The sequence below is a fragment of the Falco cherrug genome, chromosome 5, assembly GCF_023634085.1.
Source record: "Falco cherrug isolate bFalChe1 chromosome 5, bFalChe1.pri, whole genome shotgun sequence".
NCBI lineage: Eukaryota > Metazoa > Chordata > Aves > Falconiformes > Falconidae > Falco > Falco cherrug.
In genome coordinates this window covers 5,949,432-5,964,705 of record NC_073701.1, presented here as the reverse complement: position 1 = coordinate 5,964,705, position 15,274 = coordinate 5,949,432, and the positions used below count along the sequence as shown (strand labels likewise).

At 40.2% G+C, this 15,274-nt stretch overlaps 1 protein-coding gene across 7 annotated transcripts in view; it reads right to left on the bottom strand.

The window, feature by feature from the left end:
- ZBTB20 (zinc finger and BTB domain containing 20) overlaps positions 1-15,274 on the bottom strand; it is a 519,668-nt gene that overhangs the window by 487,624 nt on the left and 16,770 nt on the right. For 5 of the 7 annotated variants that reach the window (XM_055712467.1, XM_055712471.1, XM_027816963.2 and 2 more), the window contains exon 1: positions 3,227-3,591. The exons of 1 other annotated variant lie outside the window; for it this stretch is intronic. The gene's annotated coding sequence lies outside the window, so the exon portion shown is untranslated. Of the gene's footprint in view, positions 1-3,226; positions 3,592-15,274 lie in introns of those variants that run through there. One more of the 7 variants, XM_055712469.1, reaches the window with a different exon arrangement.

Genomic DNA, 15,274 nt, shown 5'->3' with positions numbered 1-15,274 from the left:
CTTTAAGAGAAAAGCAAAATCCTCCACTATTAAAATTAATTTGACTCAGTATTTGTTTGGCATTTGGATTTGACTGTCCTACATCTCATTTTTGGTCCTGTTAAAAAAAAAAAAAACAAACCAAAAACACACAAAAACACAAACCACCACAAAAACATATACACAAAAAAAACCCAACAGCATTGCTTTTCGTTTCACAGCAGTGAAAGAGACATATACACACGCCATTCAGCCCAAAATTACTCTAGCTACAGGGCATGGCAAAGCATGAAATAACTGCTCCAGAGCACTTCCTCATGTGGGTGTGTTAGATAACTGTCTGCTCCAACGCTAAAATAAAGCACACTGTGACCCAATGAGCACTGCCAGCTCTGCTCCGCACAGCTGCCCCGGCTGCCAGCACGGGGACCCAGGGCACCCCGCACCGCCCTGCGCAAGCGCTATGCCAAACACGGTCCTACAGCCCCTGGCCAACAGGTTTGGTGCTCCCCGAGTTCCAGCTACAGCATCAAATGCTGGATTTAAGTTTACTTAGGCATACTTTACTCTTTGCTGCTGTATCCAGATTGCAAAGAGACTTTGTGCTATTGAAAGGGCTAACTTTTTTTTTTTTTTTTTCCTATAATATTCTTGGGGTTCAAAGGAAAATAAATCCTCCTAGTGAAAAAAGTTTTTAAGATTATAAAAATATCTTACTGGGTAATGGAAAGTGTTTCTCCAGCTCTTTCTCTGACCACATTCTTCTTGCCTGGCGTTTTCATAAAATCAAGAGGTTTCTTGTAGTAATTTTTAAAGTTTCTCAAAAAGGTTACAATGAGGCTGGGCTTCTGCTAACTGTACACATAAGAATCCTGAGGACATGTCCACATCCTTTCCTACAAAAAAGCCCTGGGCTGTTGGGGAACGGACACCTGCACTGGTTCAGAAGAAAATGACAGGTGCCTGAAAACCCACCCATCCCAGGAAAGGGACGGCTGCTAACGCTCCAGCTGCATCACTCCAGTCTGACCACCGTCCCAAGGCATCAACGACTCCACCTTTAAGACCCCCACGTTTCTGCCATAACTTCAGCAGCCCCTCTACACCCAAGTCTGATTTTCAAAGCTTGAGATCCAAATTTTAGGAGGAGGAGAACTACTTTGCTAGAGTTAACAGGACATTTGAAGCAATAAACACATCTGAAGTTATCAACAAAATACTAATTTAGAAGCTTGAATAAAAATGAGGGGGGGGGGCGGTGTAAGGAAACAGTGAACGTCATTCCCCAGCTAAGAGATGTGCCACCAATTCTTGGCACACTGATATTATAAAGCCTTGAAAAGTTTCGCTCTGGTTCTGGAAATAAAGCTAGTAATAAAATGGAGCAAGTAGTGTCTGTAGTTGTAGTGCCAGTGAATAGATCTGCTGCTTTGGATTTCAATTAACTTAGTTTGTTCAGTGAGGAGGCACTTCTGTTGAAACTGGGGAGTTGTAAGTTAAAGGACAGCTAAAAAAAAGCCCCAGACAACAGCAGAAAAACCTGTTGGCAGCTAAAGTTCTCTCTGGCTGTAAAATAATGGATTTTTAAGAAACATTTCAAAGGATTTGAAGGTTTTGGAGAATCTCCTAGGCAGTCCCAGGTGGGTTAGGAATATTGCATTATGGACTTCTTTGTGCTAAGAGGTAGGCCTAATGCATGTTTTTAAGAAGTCGCCTCTTGCTATTAAATAAATAATTTTCTATTAAAAAAGGTGATTGTTATTGTTGAGAGATCTCCACTGGTCAGCGTCCATTTTACATAATTACTTACGATTCTCCAGAACATTTTATGTAACTCACTTCCACTATCTCTTTTTCTTTTCTATTTTGTTTTCCTTTTTTTTTTTTTTTGTTTGTTTGTTACCAGCAGAATAGCAGTTTCACTCTCCAACAGAAATTGACAGGAGCTCAGATAAAAAGGCCATTTCAAATGGATCAATTTAAGCAGTCTTTAGAACCCATGATAAATCTGGGCTCCAAAAACTCAACAATGCTAAATGGGCTATGAAATGCATCACAAATCCCCCCCCCCCCCCCCCGAAAAAAAGGAGGAGGAAAAAAAAAAATAAAGAGAAAAAAAAAAAAAAGAGATTAATTCAGAGAAAATCTTCAATGTTTGAAATTACAAATAAGCAGCGTATTTGTGGAATGAAAAATGGTAAATAAATAGTTACTATTTCTGGACAAAATGGCTCGATAGATTTCATAATTTGCCACCACTGTAAAAAATATCTATTCCCTTCCCCCCTCCCTTCCCCGGCAGTACACACGGAAACACAAGCATAACCATGCATAAAGTGGGAGGGTGGGGGGCAGCCAAGGATACAAACTCCCTCTTAGAAAGTTTCAATTCTTATTAACCCAGTGATGCCTCCAGAATGTTACATTAGATCAGCAACATAAAAGTTGGAATATACGTCTCCCTTTCTTCCTAGTAAAGGAAACTGGAAAAATACTAATAATGAAAAATAGACGTTAAAAATATCCAGGAGGAAAAAGTACATGTACAATAACCAAAATTAACCCCCTCCGCCCCCACACCGAAACAGACAAACAGCAAAATCTCCGAATAAAAATTCTGTCAGGAGGAGTGGAACCTGCTTTCTCTCTCTCTTTTTTTTTTTTTTTTTTGCTTTTATTTACTGTATGCCAAGCATGGACTTTAAACTTACAGTGTGCATATATATAGAAAACAAAGAAGGAGAGTCACCGTTAACCCTGGTCACCGGCATTACAGTTAAAAGTCATTGGCAAATACTAATAAAACCCCATTTAGCAGTAAATAAGGAGAACATGATACACGGACGGACAGATGGAACTGCATAAACAGAAAAGAAAAAAGCAGAGAGACCCACAAACACACGGAGAGGGCTGTTTTAAAAGAGTGAAAGATATTGATTTACTTGGAACTAGTGTTGGAAAACAAACATATTTGTTTCCTTCGTGACTGGGGGGGGGGAAGTAATTAAAGGGAATCATAAGGGGGCACACCCTTAAATAAGTAGAAGGGGGGGGAGGAAACATTCGTAGAGGGTAAGGCCTTCTATAGATGTTCCGAATTTTAAGCTAGCAAATAGGTCTGGCAAACTTACATCTCTAAATTAAAAATCGAGGGGGGGCGGGGGGGGGAGAGAATAAAGAAGTGCTGGTGGTTTAAGGCGAGCAGAGGCTTTATTCTTTTATTTTTTATAAAAGTTGACTGGCCTACCTTGTTCCCCAGTCCTCAGTTTGTCTCCTCATAGTCGCTGTCTCCCTGGAAGTACAGTGTGAGTGGTAATGACTGCCTGCCTCCCTAATGAGTCCATTTTCCTGCTCTTGATGTTGTGTATATACACACACTGCAACCTACCTTACAAACCACAGAGACGGGGAAGGGAGAGCGAGCGAGAGAGCGAGCGAGAGCGAGCGAGAGTGCGAGAGACAGGGAGAGAGAGAGGGGGAGAGAGGGAGAGAAAGGCGCACACAGACAAAGCCCTCCTACCAGACAGCAGACAACCCTCCTTCCCCTAGCTAGCAAAATACAACTCGGCGAATGCAGCAACAGGTTCAATACTGCCAGGCTGAGGCAGCGTAGAAAAGGTAAACGGGGCTGAGCAGGATCGCTGGCAAATAAACACTTTAGCGCCGGCTGGCTCCACCTTTCTTATTTATGTTACAGGATGTTGGAACGCATTGTTTCAGACGGTCCGTATAATTATCATAAATACATTTTTTTGGGGGGTGCATATTAGCACGAAGCGCCGGAACATTATCAGCCATTCTGCTCCGTAACCTTATAGCTTTAACACATGCAGGGAAGGTGTAAACATATCTCTTTTGACAGGCAGACTACACAAAGCCCACTGATGATTTTAAAGTCATGAGATCTTTCAAGAAAGACGCTCCTGAAGATAGGTTTCCCCAGACAATAGGGGAGCAGGGAAAATTGATCTTGATGAGGAAGAAGTCTTCGTAAGAGACTGCTCGGTAAACAATTGAAAAGAGAGGGCTATTCTCCCCAGCGTTCCCTCCTCTCAAAAACATATATTGGGAAGCTTCTACCCCTACAGCTATAATAATGTGCTGTGCTTATGTCTGAACAGGTGCAATGCATATAGTACATGGTGTTACAAGGACAGAAATAAATCTCTCAAGTAAAAAAAAAACACATTTTCCCAGTTGCAAACAGGCCAAGGTTATTTAAAATACAGGTCTAATTTGAAGAACGCTCTCCCCACTCCCTGGATTTTTTTGCTGGGGGCGGGGGGAGCGGGAGGCTAGGGGGAAGGTGTGAAGGGGAGGCAAAGATGGGAAAAATCAATACTCGTAGCCAGCTACTAGATTTTTATTTTTACAATATTCTGTCATATCTGGAGAAGATACATGCTGCTTCTAAAATAATTTTCACTCAGCCCTGCCTCTCATCACATGTAAACTTACGCTGTCACAAAAATTCTGTTGATTTTAATGACAACTACAGGCATGGGAAAGTAGCAAGAGCAGGGAAATAAGATTTTGCACCTGTATTTCATCTTTGGACAAAGGCTCTCCGGGAACTTTATCCACGGGGTATTTTTTAGATGGAGAAACTAGGTCGGGGGGGTAGGGGGGTAGGGAGAGAACAAAACAACAACAACAACAACAAAAAGTTAAGTGACATTCCCAAGGTTATGCTGTAAATCAGTAGGAAAACAGACAAGAATGCAAATGTCCTGCTGCTTAACACGGAATTTGCCTGGAGTAACTCATACCCCCCTAAAAGTGAAGTGTCCTGCCTAAGCCAGTTGTGTAGGCTCCCTCTATTGTCAGTGGAGAGACAGGCACCTCCCAAAAGGAATTCATCCCAGCTTTTTCCACCGAGGAAGAAGCCTACACAACCAGATTAGGCTAGGCAGCTAGCTTGGAGTCGGCTAAAATGAAGTAAAATGAATAAATGAATCTCAGTTTTAATCTAAAGCTCTATTAAAACATCCTGCTTCCCAAAATAAATTTTTACTCTTGCATTTATTATTAGGCAACATATGCCTAAATTGTAGTGATCGAAAAGGGATAGCCTGCTGACTAAAAGAGACAGGTAGACTCCCTAGATTCATGGATTTGTACCATCAGGCTGGCTGGATATTCATGATTCACAGAATCTAATATTAACCAGCCTGGTGACTTGTGAATTTGATTAGTTTTGTTCACCGGTAGCCGCTACACATTTTTGTATTTCGCTTATAAACATTCTGTTTTCATCCAGATATACAGTAAATACAGAAGGATTAAGTAATCTTTTTCAAAAGGTTAATTTTCATTCGTGTTCTCATCAAAACACAGCCTTTTTTTTACCTTAGGGTAAAATATAAAGAGTAAAAAGCTCTATTAGGTGACTTTGTGCATCTCATTCTGTAAAATTTAGCTACATACACACCTGGCATACATAGAGGCAACTCTTACAAGTTACTCCAAATATATATTGCAAAAACTGAGCCCTGTTGCATACTTGCTTCTCTCGATTTTATGAGCATATTCACCTTATTGAAGGTATGTAAGGTCAGGAAAGCACAAGGAGCATTTGGAGACTTCGCTTGTAACTGGTAACTCAATCTGGCCAACTGACCACTCGTTGCCTCAGTTTTTCCATCTTTAAAATGGACTCAGCTGTAGTTCCACAAGCAGATGGTACCACAAATATATAGTGCTTCGTCCTCCTATCTCAGCCTGGTGTCTCTCAAGAGTTTTATGATGGAGAGTATTATGGGAAAAATACAAATACTTCTATCAAGGCGACCTGTATCAAAACCAGCTGATGAAAATCACAAGTTTTTATGTACTCCTGTTCCATTCAAATGATAGGAATAGTCTCTGAATTGAAAATTTTAAACTAGAGCTACACTAAAAGGAGGGTATCAGATGTAAGAAGTTCTTCGTACTCTGGAACATCTGACCCCAAGCTAACATTAATTCCTTACACATACAGATCTGAAGAGAGATTCAAAAATGTACAAAGTTGGGATAAAATACCAACTTGAACACTTCATATTTAAGAGACATGCAGGTTGAAATCCAAGTACTAAGGCAGAAACACTTAAGTCCAAAAAATGTTCAGATTTGTAACAGACCCAGATCCAAAACCTATAAGCTGGGAGGCACCTAGATCCTTACTTCCTCTAGCTTTCTACAAGTGTAATTTATGTACCTGAACCAGGGCCACAGGCCAAACTTCCTCGTATTTGGAGGAAGCCTCAATCTCAGTAAGAACGCTAGATCTGAGCCCGATTCCATGCAGTTATTGCAACGCTTAGCACCGGACCCAAACCAGAACCCAAAGCCACTCCTTCCAAAGTTGCATGGGGTTTGTGTACATGCAGAACTGTAGAACCAAAACCAAACACTTTCAAACCTCAAGACTGAAAACAAATATGACTGAGATTCCAACTTAAGCTAGTTTTGGCCCTCAATCAGAAATTAATCCAAATAGCTATAATCTTTATAAAATCCAAGTAGTTTTCTGACCTGAATGAAAAACCTCGCAAGATATGATCCGCACAACTGGTTCCTTGCCTGCAAGTCTTTCTAAATGAATCCAAACCATCAATGGTCTGATTCTCTGTTATTTTATGAATCATTCAGTCTACCTCAGCCATATAAAAAGAGCGTAAAAACAGCCTGAGTGGTGCAACTGCAGAGCGAATCACAATTTAATGTTTTGCCAACATAAAAAATGTTTGCCTTCTTGCTTGATTCAAAATGCCAAGGCGAGCCTGCTCACTGCCATGTCACATTCCTGTGGACCTGCAATTCTTCCTCACCATTACGTGAGCAGGTTGATGGCTACGTTCTTGGTTCTTGCAGGAAGAGGATGGGTAACTACAGATAGCTTTGAGCTCTGTCGCAGGACAGGACACACACCTGCCGTGTGATGGTGAGGGTCTGCATGGCAGTTCCATGGCTGGCCTATGCTTGGTCACGCAACAGAACAGGCAAGCAAACTCTTGTCACGTGCCCAGGAGTGCACCGCTCCCATGGCAGAGACACCAAGTTTTGGTTATGCCATACATGGGGTCACCCCACAAGAGGCTGGAACACAGGGCTCCCAGCCATCTCAGTAAAAGGCTGCATTATCCATCCTGAATGCAAGAACAGGGAATGCTGGTCTACCCAGCAGATGACACTCCTGGTTTTGTTTTTCTGTAAACTTGTCTTCTTGGTTCAGAGTTAATCTCCATAATTTGCATTAGGGAGGCAAAGCAGTCCCAACCCCTCTAGCAAAGCCTTTAAAAGAATTAAAAAATTACTAGCACCATAAGGCAAGTGGAAAATTCTGGTGCTTGGCGCAGCAGGGGCACCCATCTGCAGTTCTCCCAGAGAGCTGCAGAGCCCTAAGAACACACTGAGCGTCAGCAGTAAGGGAGAGAGAAGAAAAAAATCAAACTGTCCACCAGAACTGTGAAAGTGTTGCAAGTGACAAGATTCTGGATGACGGACTAAGAGGGAAGGAAGGTGCTTCAGTGCCAAATAACATATTCTGTACTGCTCTGGTCTCTCCTTTTTGTGTTGCCAGGTGCATCAACATGCTGAGTTTAGAGGCATCTTGCTAAGCCATCACAACTGGAAAAGGAGTCATGGCATCTACGTAACCATGCCTGAGGCTATGAACTACTTCCTTTGAAAAAAAAAAACAACCCTGACCTCTTAGTAGTTATCTAAGCGCTGCTTTTCAAATTCTAAAGAAATTTAAGTGAGACTGAGTCCCTGAACTGGTTGGGTATCCTGCCCATCCTTGTGCTGGGTTAACACACTGGTTTTGATGTACTCCACATACCTGCCCTAGGCCAGTTCCATCAATGCCTTCAGGGAGCTCCACTTCATTAGAATCCCGGGAATTGTTCTTAGAAACCAGGCTGGTTTAACACCATATTGGTGTTAAAAATCCCAGGCAAATTTCTGTCACAATTCTCTTTCAGATGGTATAGGCTAGACCTAGAATCACTCACAGCAACACGTCTGGACTTGATTGCTTCCACTTACTCCCCTTCACCACATACGCAGATCTCCTAGACTCCCCTGGTATATCACACCATCATGTTGCCAGCCCAACAGGATTGGTGATTCAGATGTCTCTACTGGTGTCCTGCAGTGTCTCTGCAACTTTGTTCAAACGTAATGAGAAAGATGCCAATTAAAAAAGCACGAGTCCTGCAGTGTGGCAGGCTGATTCAAATTAGATACCTGTATGAAGTGATTAAAAATAGGTTTTCTAAAACCTGAAGAGAACAGGAGGACAGTATGTTTGATTTACATCAGCAGGGGCCAAGAAAAATGTTGAAGAACCACAAAATTCTCTTTATCCCTGCAGATTTACTGGTGAAAATGCTGAGGACAGAAGGAGAGAAATACAGCATGCTTCTGGTGCCTTTCAATATGCAAAGAATCTCAATTGTTCTCCCATCTCAGCAGTCACTACTTACTGCCAGACCTCCAAATAACTAATACTTTCCTTTAATTTAGCAACTTTGATCCATCATTCCATAGTTCAGTTGCACATATATATGAACAAATCAAATCTCACAACTTCCTTTGGCAAAAAGCTACTGTAATTCCCATTTTACAGATAGTAAAAACTAAGTGGAAAGAATTAATCACTGTTAAGAACAGAAGTGAGACTGGGATGTCACCTTCCTGCTCAGAAGCTCAGGCTATGTTGCCTCAATGGATCAGGCTTTCAGACAGCCCAATTGATTGGCAAGACTGGGGTGCACCTGCTGAACCAAAACTGAATGTTGTTGGGGTTTTTTTTTTTAATCCCAGAATGTCCTGAATAATAGATCAGATGTAGAGCTGATACATCTCCAACAGTTTCAATGGATTTGTGAAAATCTGTCTGCAAGTAGTTACGTACCAAGTACTGCAAAAGCCCACTTTCTCCTACAATGACACTACCAGCACTTTGGAAAGGAGCACTTTGCACAATGACTGTTCCCTTACAAACCTTAGGCCACTTTGCACACAGGCTGCAAAATGGTGCACCCACTGTATAATAATCCCATGTCAGACACAACAGTACCGCATTACTCTAGTACTGTTTGGGTAAATATTGCTGCTACATTAGCAAATTGACAGTGTGATCTAGGCAATGCAAGACATTTAGTCCCAACAAAGCCAGCCTCTTGCTTTTATACCTATCAACAGTGGTGTGCATCAATCACCACCTACAAGGACTGAGAGTCTCCACAAAACAAACTCCGGAAGACCAGCACCCTACCAACATACCATTTTCCAATTCAAAACCAAAGCCACACAAAAAGTCCTTTGACTCCCACATGCTTTATCCCATCTCCCCATTACATGTACATCCACACACACTTGGGATGTTCACGTTAGATTTCTGTCTGGAATGTGTAGATTCTGTTACAATTATTTAACACCGAACAGGCTGCAGTTTACATATGTGGCCTTAACTACGTATCTGTTCATCCTCTCTACTTACAGAGTGCTGGGATACTACCTTTATTTACATCAGCAGGCCATTTGTGACCAATTTAGCTGTTGAGCTAATGTGCAAGGCCCTCATCCAAGCTGTGGAGTTACAATGGAATCAGATCTTGTTACACAGCCTACTGCATCGTATGTTGCACCCTCTATTAGATCACTATATGGTTTCCAAAGGTTACCTATAATTCAATTATAAAGAGCCACGTTGCAGTTCTTTCATCATTTAAGGTCTAGAAATTTGATGATTTACTTATGTAAATCCATACTGAATTCATCCCAAACAGAACAACACATCATAAAAAGTAGTTTTACCATCTGAAAGGAGCTATGGTGACAAACAAGTCAGGATGCACATCCGTCACTCTCTTCTACCAGATAACTAGGATGACTATCAAAGGCTTCTATTTTTGTCCCAGAAAGTTAAGGAGCATGCAGGAGGATTTGACTGCTGTCATAATAATTGCAGACAGTTATGATAGGCACCACAGTGAAAAAGCTGAAGCTCTAGGTGGCCATCACTTCACTTTCACCCTCTTTCAGTAGCAGGGAAAAACAACAACAAATCTCAACAACAAACGAAACCAAAACAAACTTCTGCAACTCTAGCGATTGTCGTATCAGCTGAGATGCACTAAGTTTATCATGAATGAAGATCTGCTTTATATGGAAAAAAAGCATGAGGCATTACTAGCAATATTTTGGAAGCTGTTATTTTACCCTCTGGGTGCAACTGAATATTTTCACAAGCTTATGAGCATGAATCCATCCTACTTGGAAAATATTTATGTCAGCATTTTCAAAGATACTATTCTTTCAGGAGGCAATAATCTTCTAGTTTAGAATATCACATCGGAGAGTATTGCCCCCCAAATGAATAGCCACTTCTGGAAAAATAAAAACAAAAATGCAATTTAAGTGTATCAGATGAACAAAGACAGGAATTCCATTCTTTAACTTTGATTTGATTATCTATAGGTGAAGCAGACAAAAAACACCTCTACAGAAAAGAGACAAACATCAAAAAAATCATATAGTAGGATCTAAAAGTTATGCAATTGCCTTAAAAGCCAGTTTTGGGGTTTTTTTAAATCTTTATTATGCTCCCAAGTACGTTTTAAGCTTTTTCTATACAATTATAAAAACTAGAAAACTGTTTCTTTTCTTAAGGCTAAGGCTATATGACACACACACACAAAAATCATCACAGCGTGTACAATAATGCTGTAGTATTTGAAGGAAGTAACACTAAGTGCCATTTTTCATCTAATACTTCACTGTGGAGTCCCTTCAGCTGATGTAGGTTTATTTTCCTCAAATACAAGCACTATGTGAAAGTTCCTATGTTTCTCTTCACGTATTCTAGGCAAAACGAAACCAATGCATTTACCAGGCAGACTGGAGCTGTATGTTACTGAAAAGGCTGGGTTTTTGTCAGAGCTGTATGGCTTGTATCACAATTTGAAGCAGCTCAGCATAAAATTTCACCCTAGGACTCAGATTCAGATGGCCCAAATTCTTGCTAAGTCCCCATGCTTAGTGTTTCTGGATATATGCCCCTAAAATCCTACAGCCAGCTAACAGAAAATACCAGGCACAGGGACTTGGGAGTGTTGCAGTTAACTGTCTCTCACCTGTGAGTATATAAAATAGCCTGATTCTGTTTTGGGGCAAACTAAAAATTACAGAGACCATGGAGTAAAGAAATGGAAATGAGCAAAACCTCTAACAAGCCTTGATAGTCTGAGAAGCCCACTCCAAGAAAAAACTTAACTGCTGCCCTCTGTATCAAACGCACAGGAAACACTAGTAAGGATGCAACATTTTACTAGTGCTAACACCACCAAAAAGAAGTATAAAATTTCACTTTCACAAACCTTGATTATCTGTAGACCACCTCATGGGGGTTATTTTTGTGTGTAGCTTGGCAGGATTCATCATCTTTGAAACTTTTAGTCAGAAGATGTTTCTGAAGAATAAATACTAGATGCAATAAAGAAAAGGAATGTCCTGGTTTTAATATTTTTTTACCTTATATAAGGTAAATTATTTTAGAAAAACTAGGCAACACTAGTTTTGATTAGTCCTTTAGTTTCAGCCTAAAGGAGAATATTTTTTGTTAACCTAAACAGTTTACTCAGCTGTTTTAAAGGACAAATTTAGAGGTGCATTTCTTTTCCGGAAATATTAATTGAAATTCATTTTGTAAGGAAAAGATGAAAGAGTTTATTTTTTAAAGCCAAAGAAATTAAAAGCAAAAAGTTTTATTCACTGACAATTAAGCCTCAGGTCTTACTTTACACATGAACAGAGATAACAGCCTTTCTTTCAATCAGACCTATCAAAAATTGGAAGATCTGGTGAGGTTAGTGGTGGTGTAAGCCTGACAGAAACGAGCTAGGGTATCCTATAGACAAACAACCCTTTTATTTTGCCTGTATTTGAACAAAAGGGTCTTTCATTACAGAACTAGAACATACAGAAGAAGGTGACAATATTTTCAAAATTATATAATGGAAACGAAGTGTACCAACTTCAATGCTACTCTTCAATCAGGTTTTCTAATGAGCCCGAGTTAGATTATTACTTTATGGTCAAAGGGCTCCTTTTCTATAGCTTTCTTTGCAATCATTAGCTAGGACTGTAATATTTGGTATTGCTATGAAGATGGTCTGATTATGTAATGAGAGATCCCCTTTGTAATATCTGCGCAATTAGGCATAATTAAGTTTGTCAGGGGAACTTTAATTTCCTGATTTTTGAGTAAATAAAGAATCAATGTTAATATTGCACTAATCAGTACTAACTAACATGGAATTTGTTTTGTTTCAAAATCAGAGGTCACATTGTGAAACCATTTGGTAGTATGCAATGAAAAAAACCCAACAAAATAAACAGAAGTTGGAATAAAGATAACTTTACATTAACTGGTACTTTGCTGGCCTACTGTTCCATTTGTTGAGTTGTCCTGAAGCCAATAAAATATCGGTAAGAATCAGGATACAAATATGACTTTTAAGGACTCTCTGTTGTGGTCTCGGAATGAATCAACATTTGTTCTTACCACACTGTGATAACATCACCGATGTTAGAACCATAAATGCCAGTATACCTTAAAGCTTTCTGTTTCAGAAACAAAAGGTACTACCCAGTACAGCTAAATGAAAGTCTCAACTAGCTTCAGCAAACCATTTTTGGGCCAGGCACCAAGCACGAGACAAAAATAATGTCTGACAGAAATCCCACATAAATATCAAGCTATACATCATGCATCCTTCCAATTGAGTAAGTAAAGCTTGAGTTTCAATCTGGAATTCCTAGGGATTCATACAGTGAAGCTGTAACACACCATAAAAATTCACTGGGGGTTACAAGATATAAGTTTGCAGGGGGAAATTGCAAGGGCCCTGTTAACAGTACAACACATCTAATTCTGTCATGAGAGCTGGAACTGGCTCTTCAGGCACCACATCCAGCTCACATGTGCGTCTACTGCCGATAACCATTCACAGTTTACAAACAGGTATCAGAAAGGTAGTCACAGTGTTATAATGAAGAGAATTTATGGGGCATTACTCTCCCAAACTGCTGTTTCAGTCTAAATATTACTCTGGGCTCGAGGTATCAAAATGTGACAACAATTCTCAAGGTCTCCACAACAGGATCTCTTTTCGTTTCCTGCCTTATTTCTTGGGGGGGAAATACCCAACCAACTAACCCAGTAAAACAGTAAAGAGCTTTAACATTTAAATGAATGTCAATAGTCTTCAGAGCCAACACTGCTTCAAACATCCAAGACTTCTTGTATTAGGAGGCTGACTGCAAAAAAACAAGTGTCAGCTCACATCTAGTGCAATCTTTAATTAGAACCTCACAGTCAAGCAGGCTACGAGCTTTTTACCTCCTAAATTAAAGCTTAATTTTGGAGCACGAGAAGTCAACCACCATGGAAAAAAAGCACCAGTTTACCACACCGATAAAAGCCAGCTCAGTCTGACCCCTGTCTCAAAATATGAAGGACATAAATTACATCATTTTCTGGAGAAGCCACAACATAAAAATTGCTATGATTTTTTGCTGTTAGGTACTTAATGATGTTGGAATTTCTTTGGCATTACTTTACAGGCTACTCCTCTGAGAAAAGAAAAGTTATGTGCAAGACAAATGAAACCAAAAAGTTGACTTACAGACTGTCAGCACTATCCACAGGTCTCAAAGCTCAGGATTATCCATCCCTGTCTATGGCAAGAGCTCCCTTTCAAAGGAACAAGAATATTTGCTTCACAATAGCTCAAAGGTGTTCAAATCCCTGCAAGATACTAACACTTTATTCCATTCATTTTAATGGAAAATGGATGTCCAAATTCCCAAAGACAGCCCTTTTACCACTGGGCCCAAAAAAACAGATGACATGAAAGTACCTTTTTATCACAAGAGAAGACAGGAAAAAAAATTCCAATTAAAATTGATGGAATTGATCGAAGAATGAAAGCCATCAAGGAAAAGACAGGCAAAACAGGGAATAAAATAAGGGAAAACTGCATAAAGTTATCTCGTTCCCCTCAAGGAGTATTAAACCCCCCCTCCCTACAAATGTAAAAGAAGAGATTTCCAATTTGTTTTCTACCAGTTAAAAGAAGAGTAGATTAAAGACTAGGAAGCATGCTGAAAATTGTGGCAAAGGCAGAGCATAAAGGTTTGTATCATAAAGTAAACCATAAAGTAAAACATTGTATATTGAATTACTCTATTGTCACAATTAAATGGCCAGGAAACACTCGTGTTTTGGAAGTACCCATTAACACCCATAACTTAATGGATCTGAGTTCAAACTGAAGTCCCTTCAGTTCAAAAAAAATTACTACCCAATACTGCTTGGGGTAAAAAAGAATTTCCCTTATCATAGATACCAGCATGCTTCTGGGAAGAGGTGTTGACCATGGCATGTAAAAAAAAACCCCAACACACTACAGTAAAAGAACATGGTTGGTCTACCTTCATTCTCCCAGCTCCCTCCTGCTAAATTAGCCTTTCAGTACTCTGTTGTCTCATCTGCACAGGAATAGATCAAGCCCTGGGAATTTCTGAGCAGAGCTCTGGACTGAAGACCATGCCTGTGGGGACAAGGAAGTACTCAATGGATGAAGAGCAAACCATCCCACACAGTTGCCATCCCACTCATTCTCCCACTGTGGCCAGGCTCTCAACCCCCAGAAAGCTTCTTGGGACTTCCCACAGTACCCAATAACCCCTTCGCATTTTTAAAGCAGTATGTGTACCCCCCATCTTTGAGAAATTGTCAATTAATGTTACTTGTGAAACTGACAGCTAAATTTTCATTTAACAGAACTACATCTAAGACCGCATAGAGAAGTTAATACTGTCACATAGACACTTTGTGGCCAAGAGAGAGGTTGAAGCAAAAAAAAAAAAAAAAAAGAGCATAAAAAGCAAAAAGCAATAAGCTATAGAGGACCACTAAATATGCCAATGACAAAGATGAACAAAGGCCACACAAATTCTGTGGTACTGGTAAATGAGCACTTTTTCTCTTTTCGGCAATGGAAAGCATCTGAGGAACGCTGGCTTTCAGAGAGGTGCTCCTCATGCTCTCCCGTTTGAACACCAAACCAAAACTCACACAGACGGGATGGATGAGATGGAGCCCCAACAGATAAATCTACAGGTAGCTTCAAAAGCAGAAATACAGGCCTGACATCTTGGGTCAAATGTATCTACTGTATCAGGAGTTACAGCAGAACTCTGCTCAGCTCCTCACAATTGTCCCAAGGGAGATGTTACA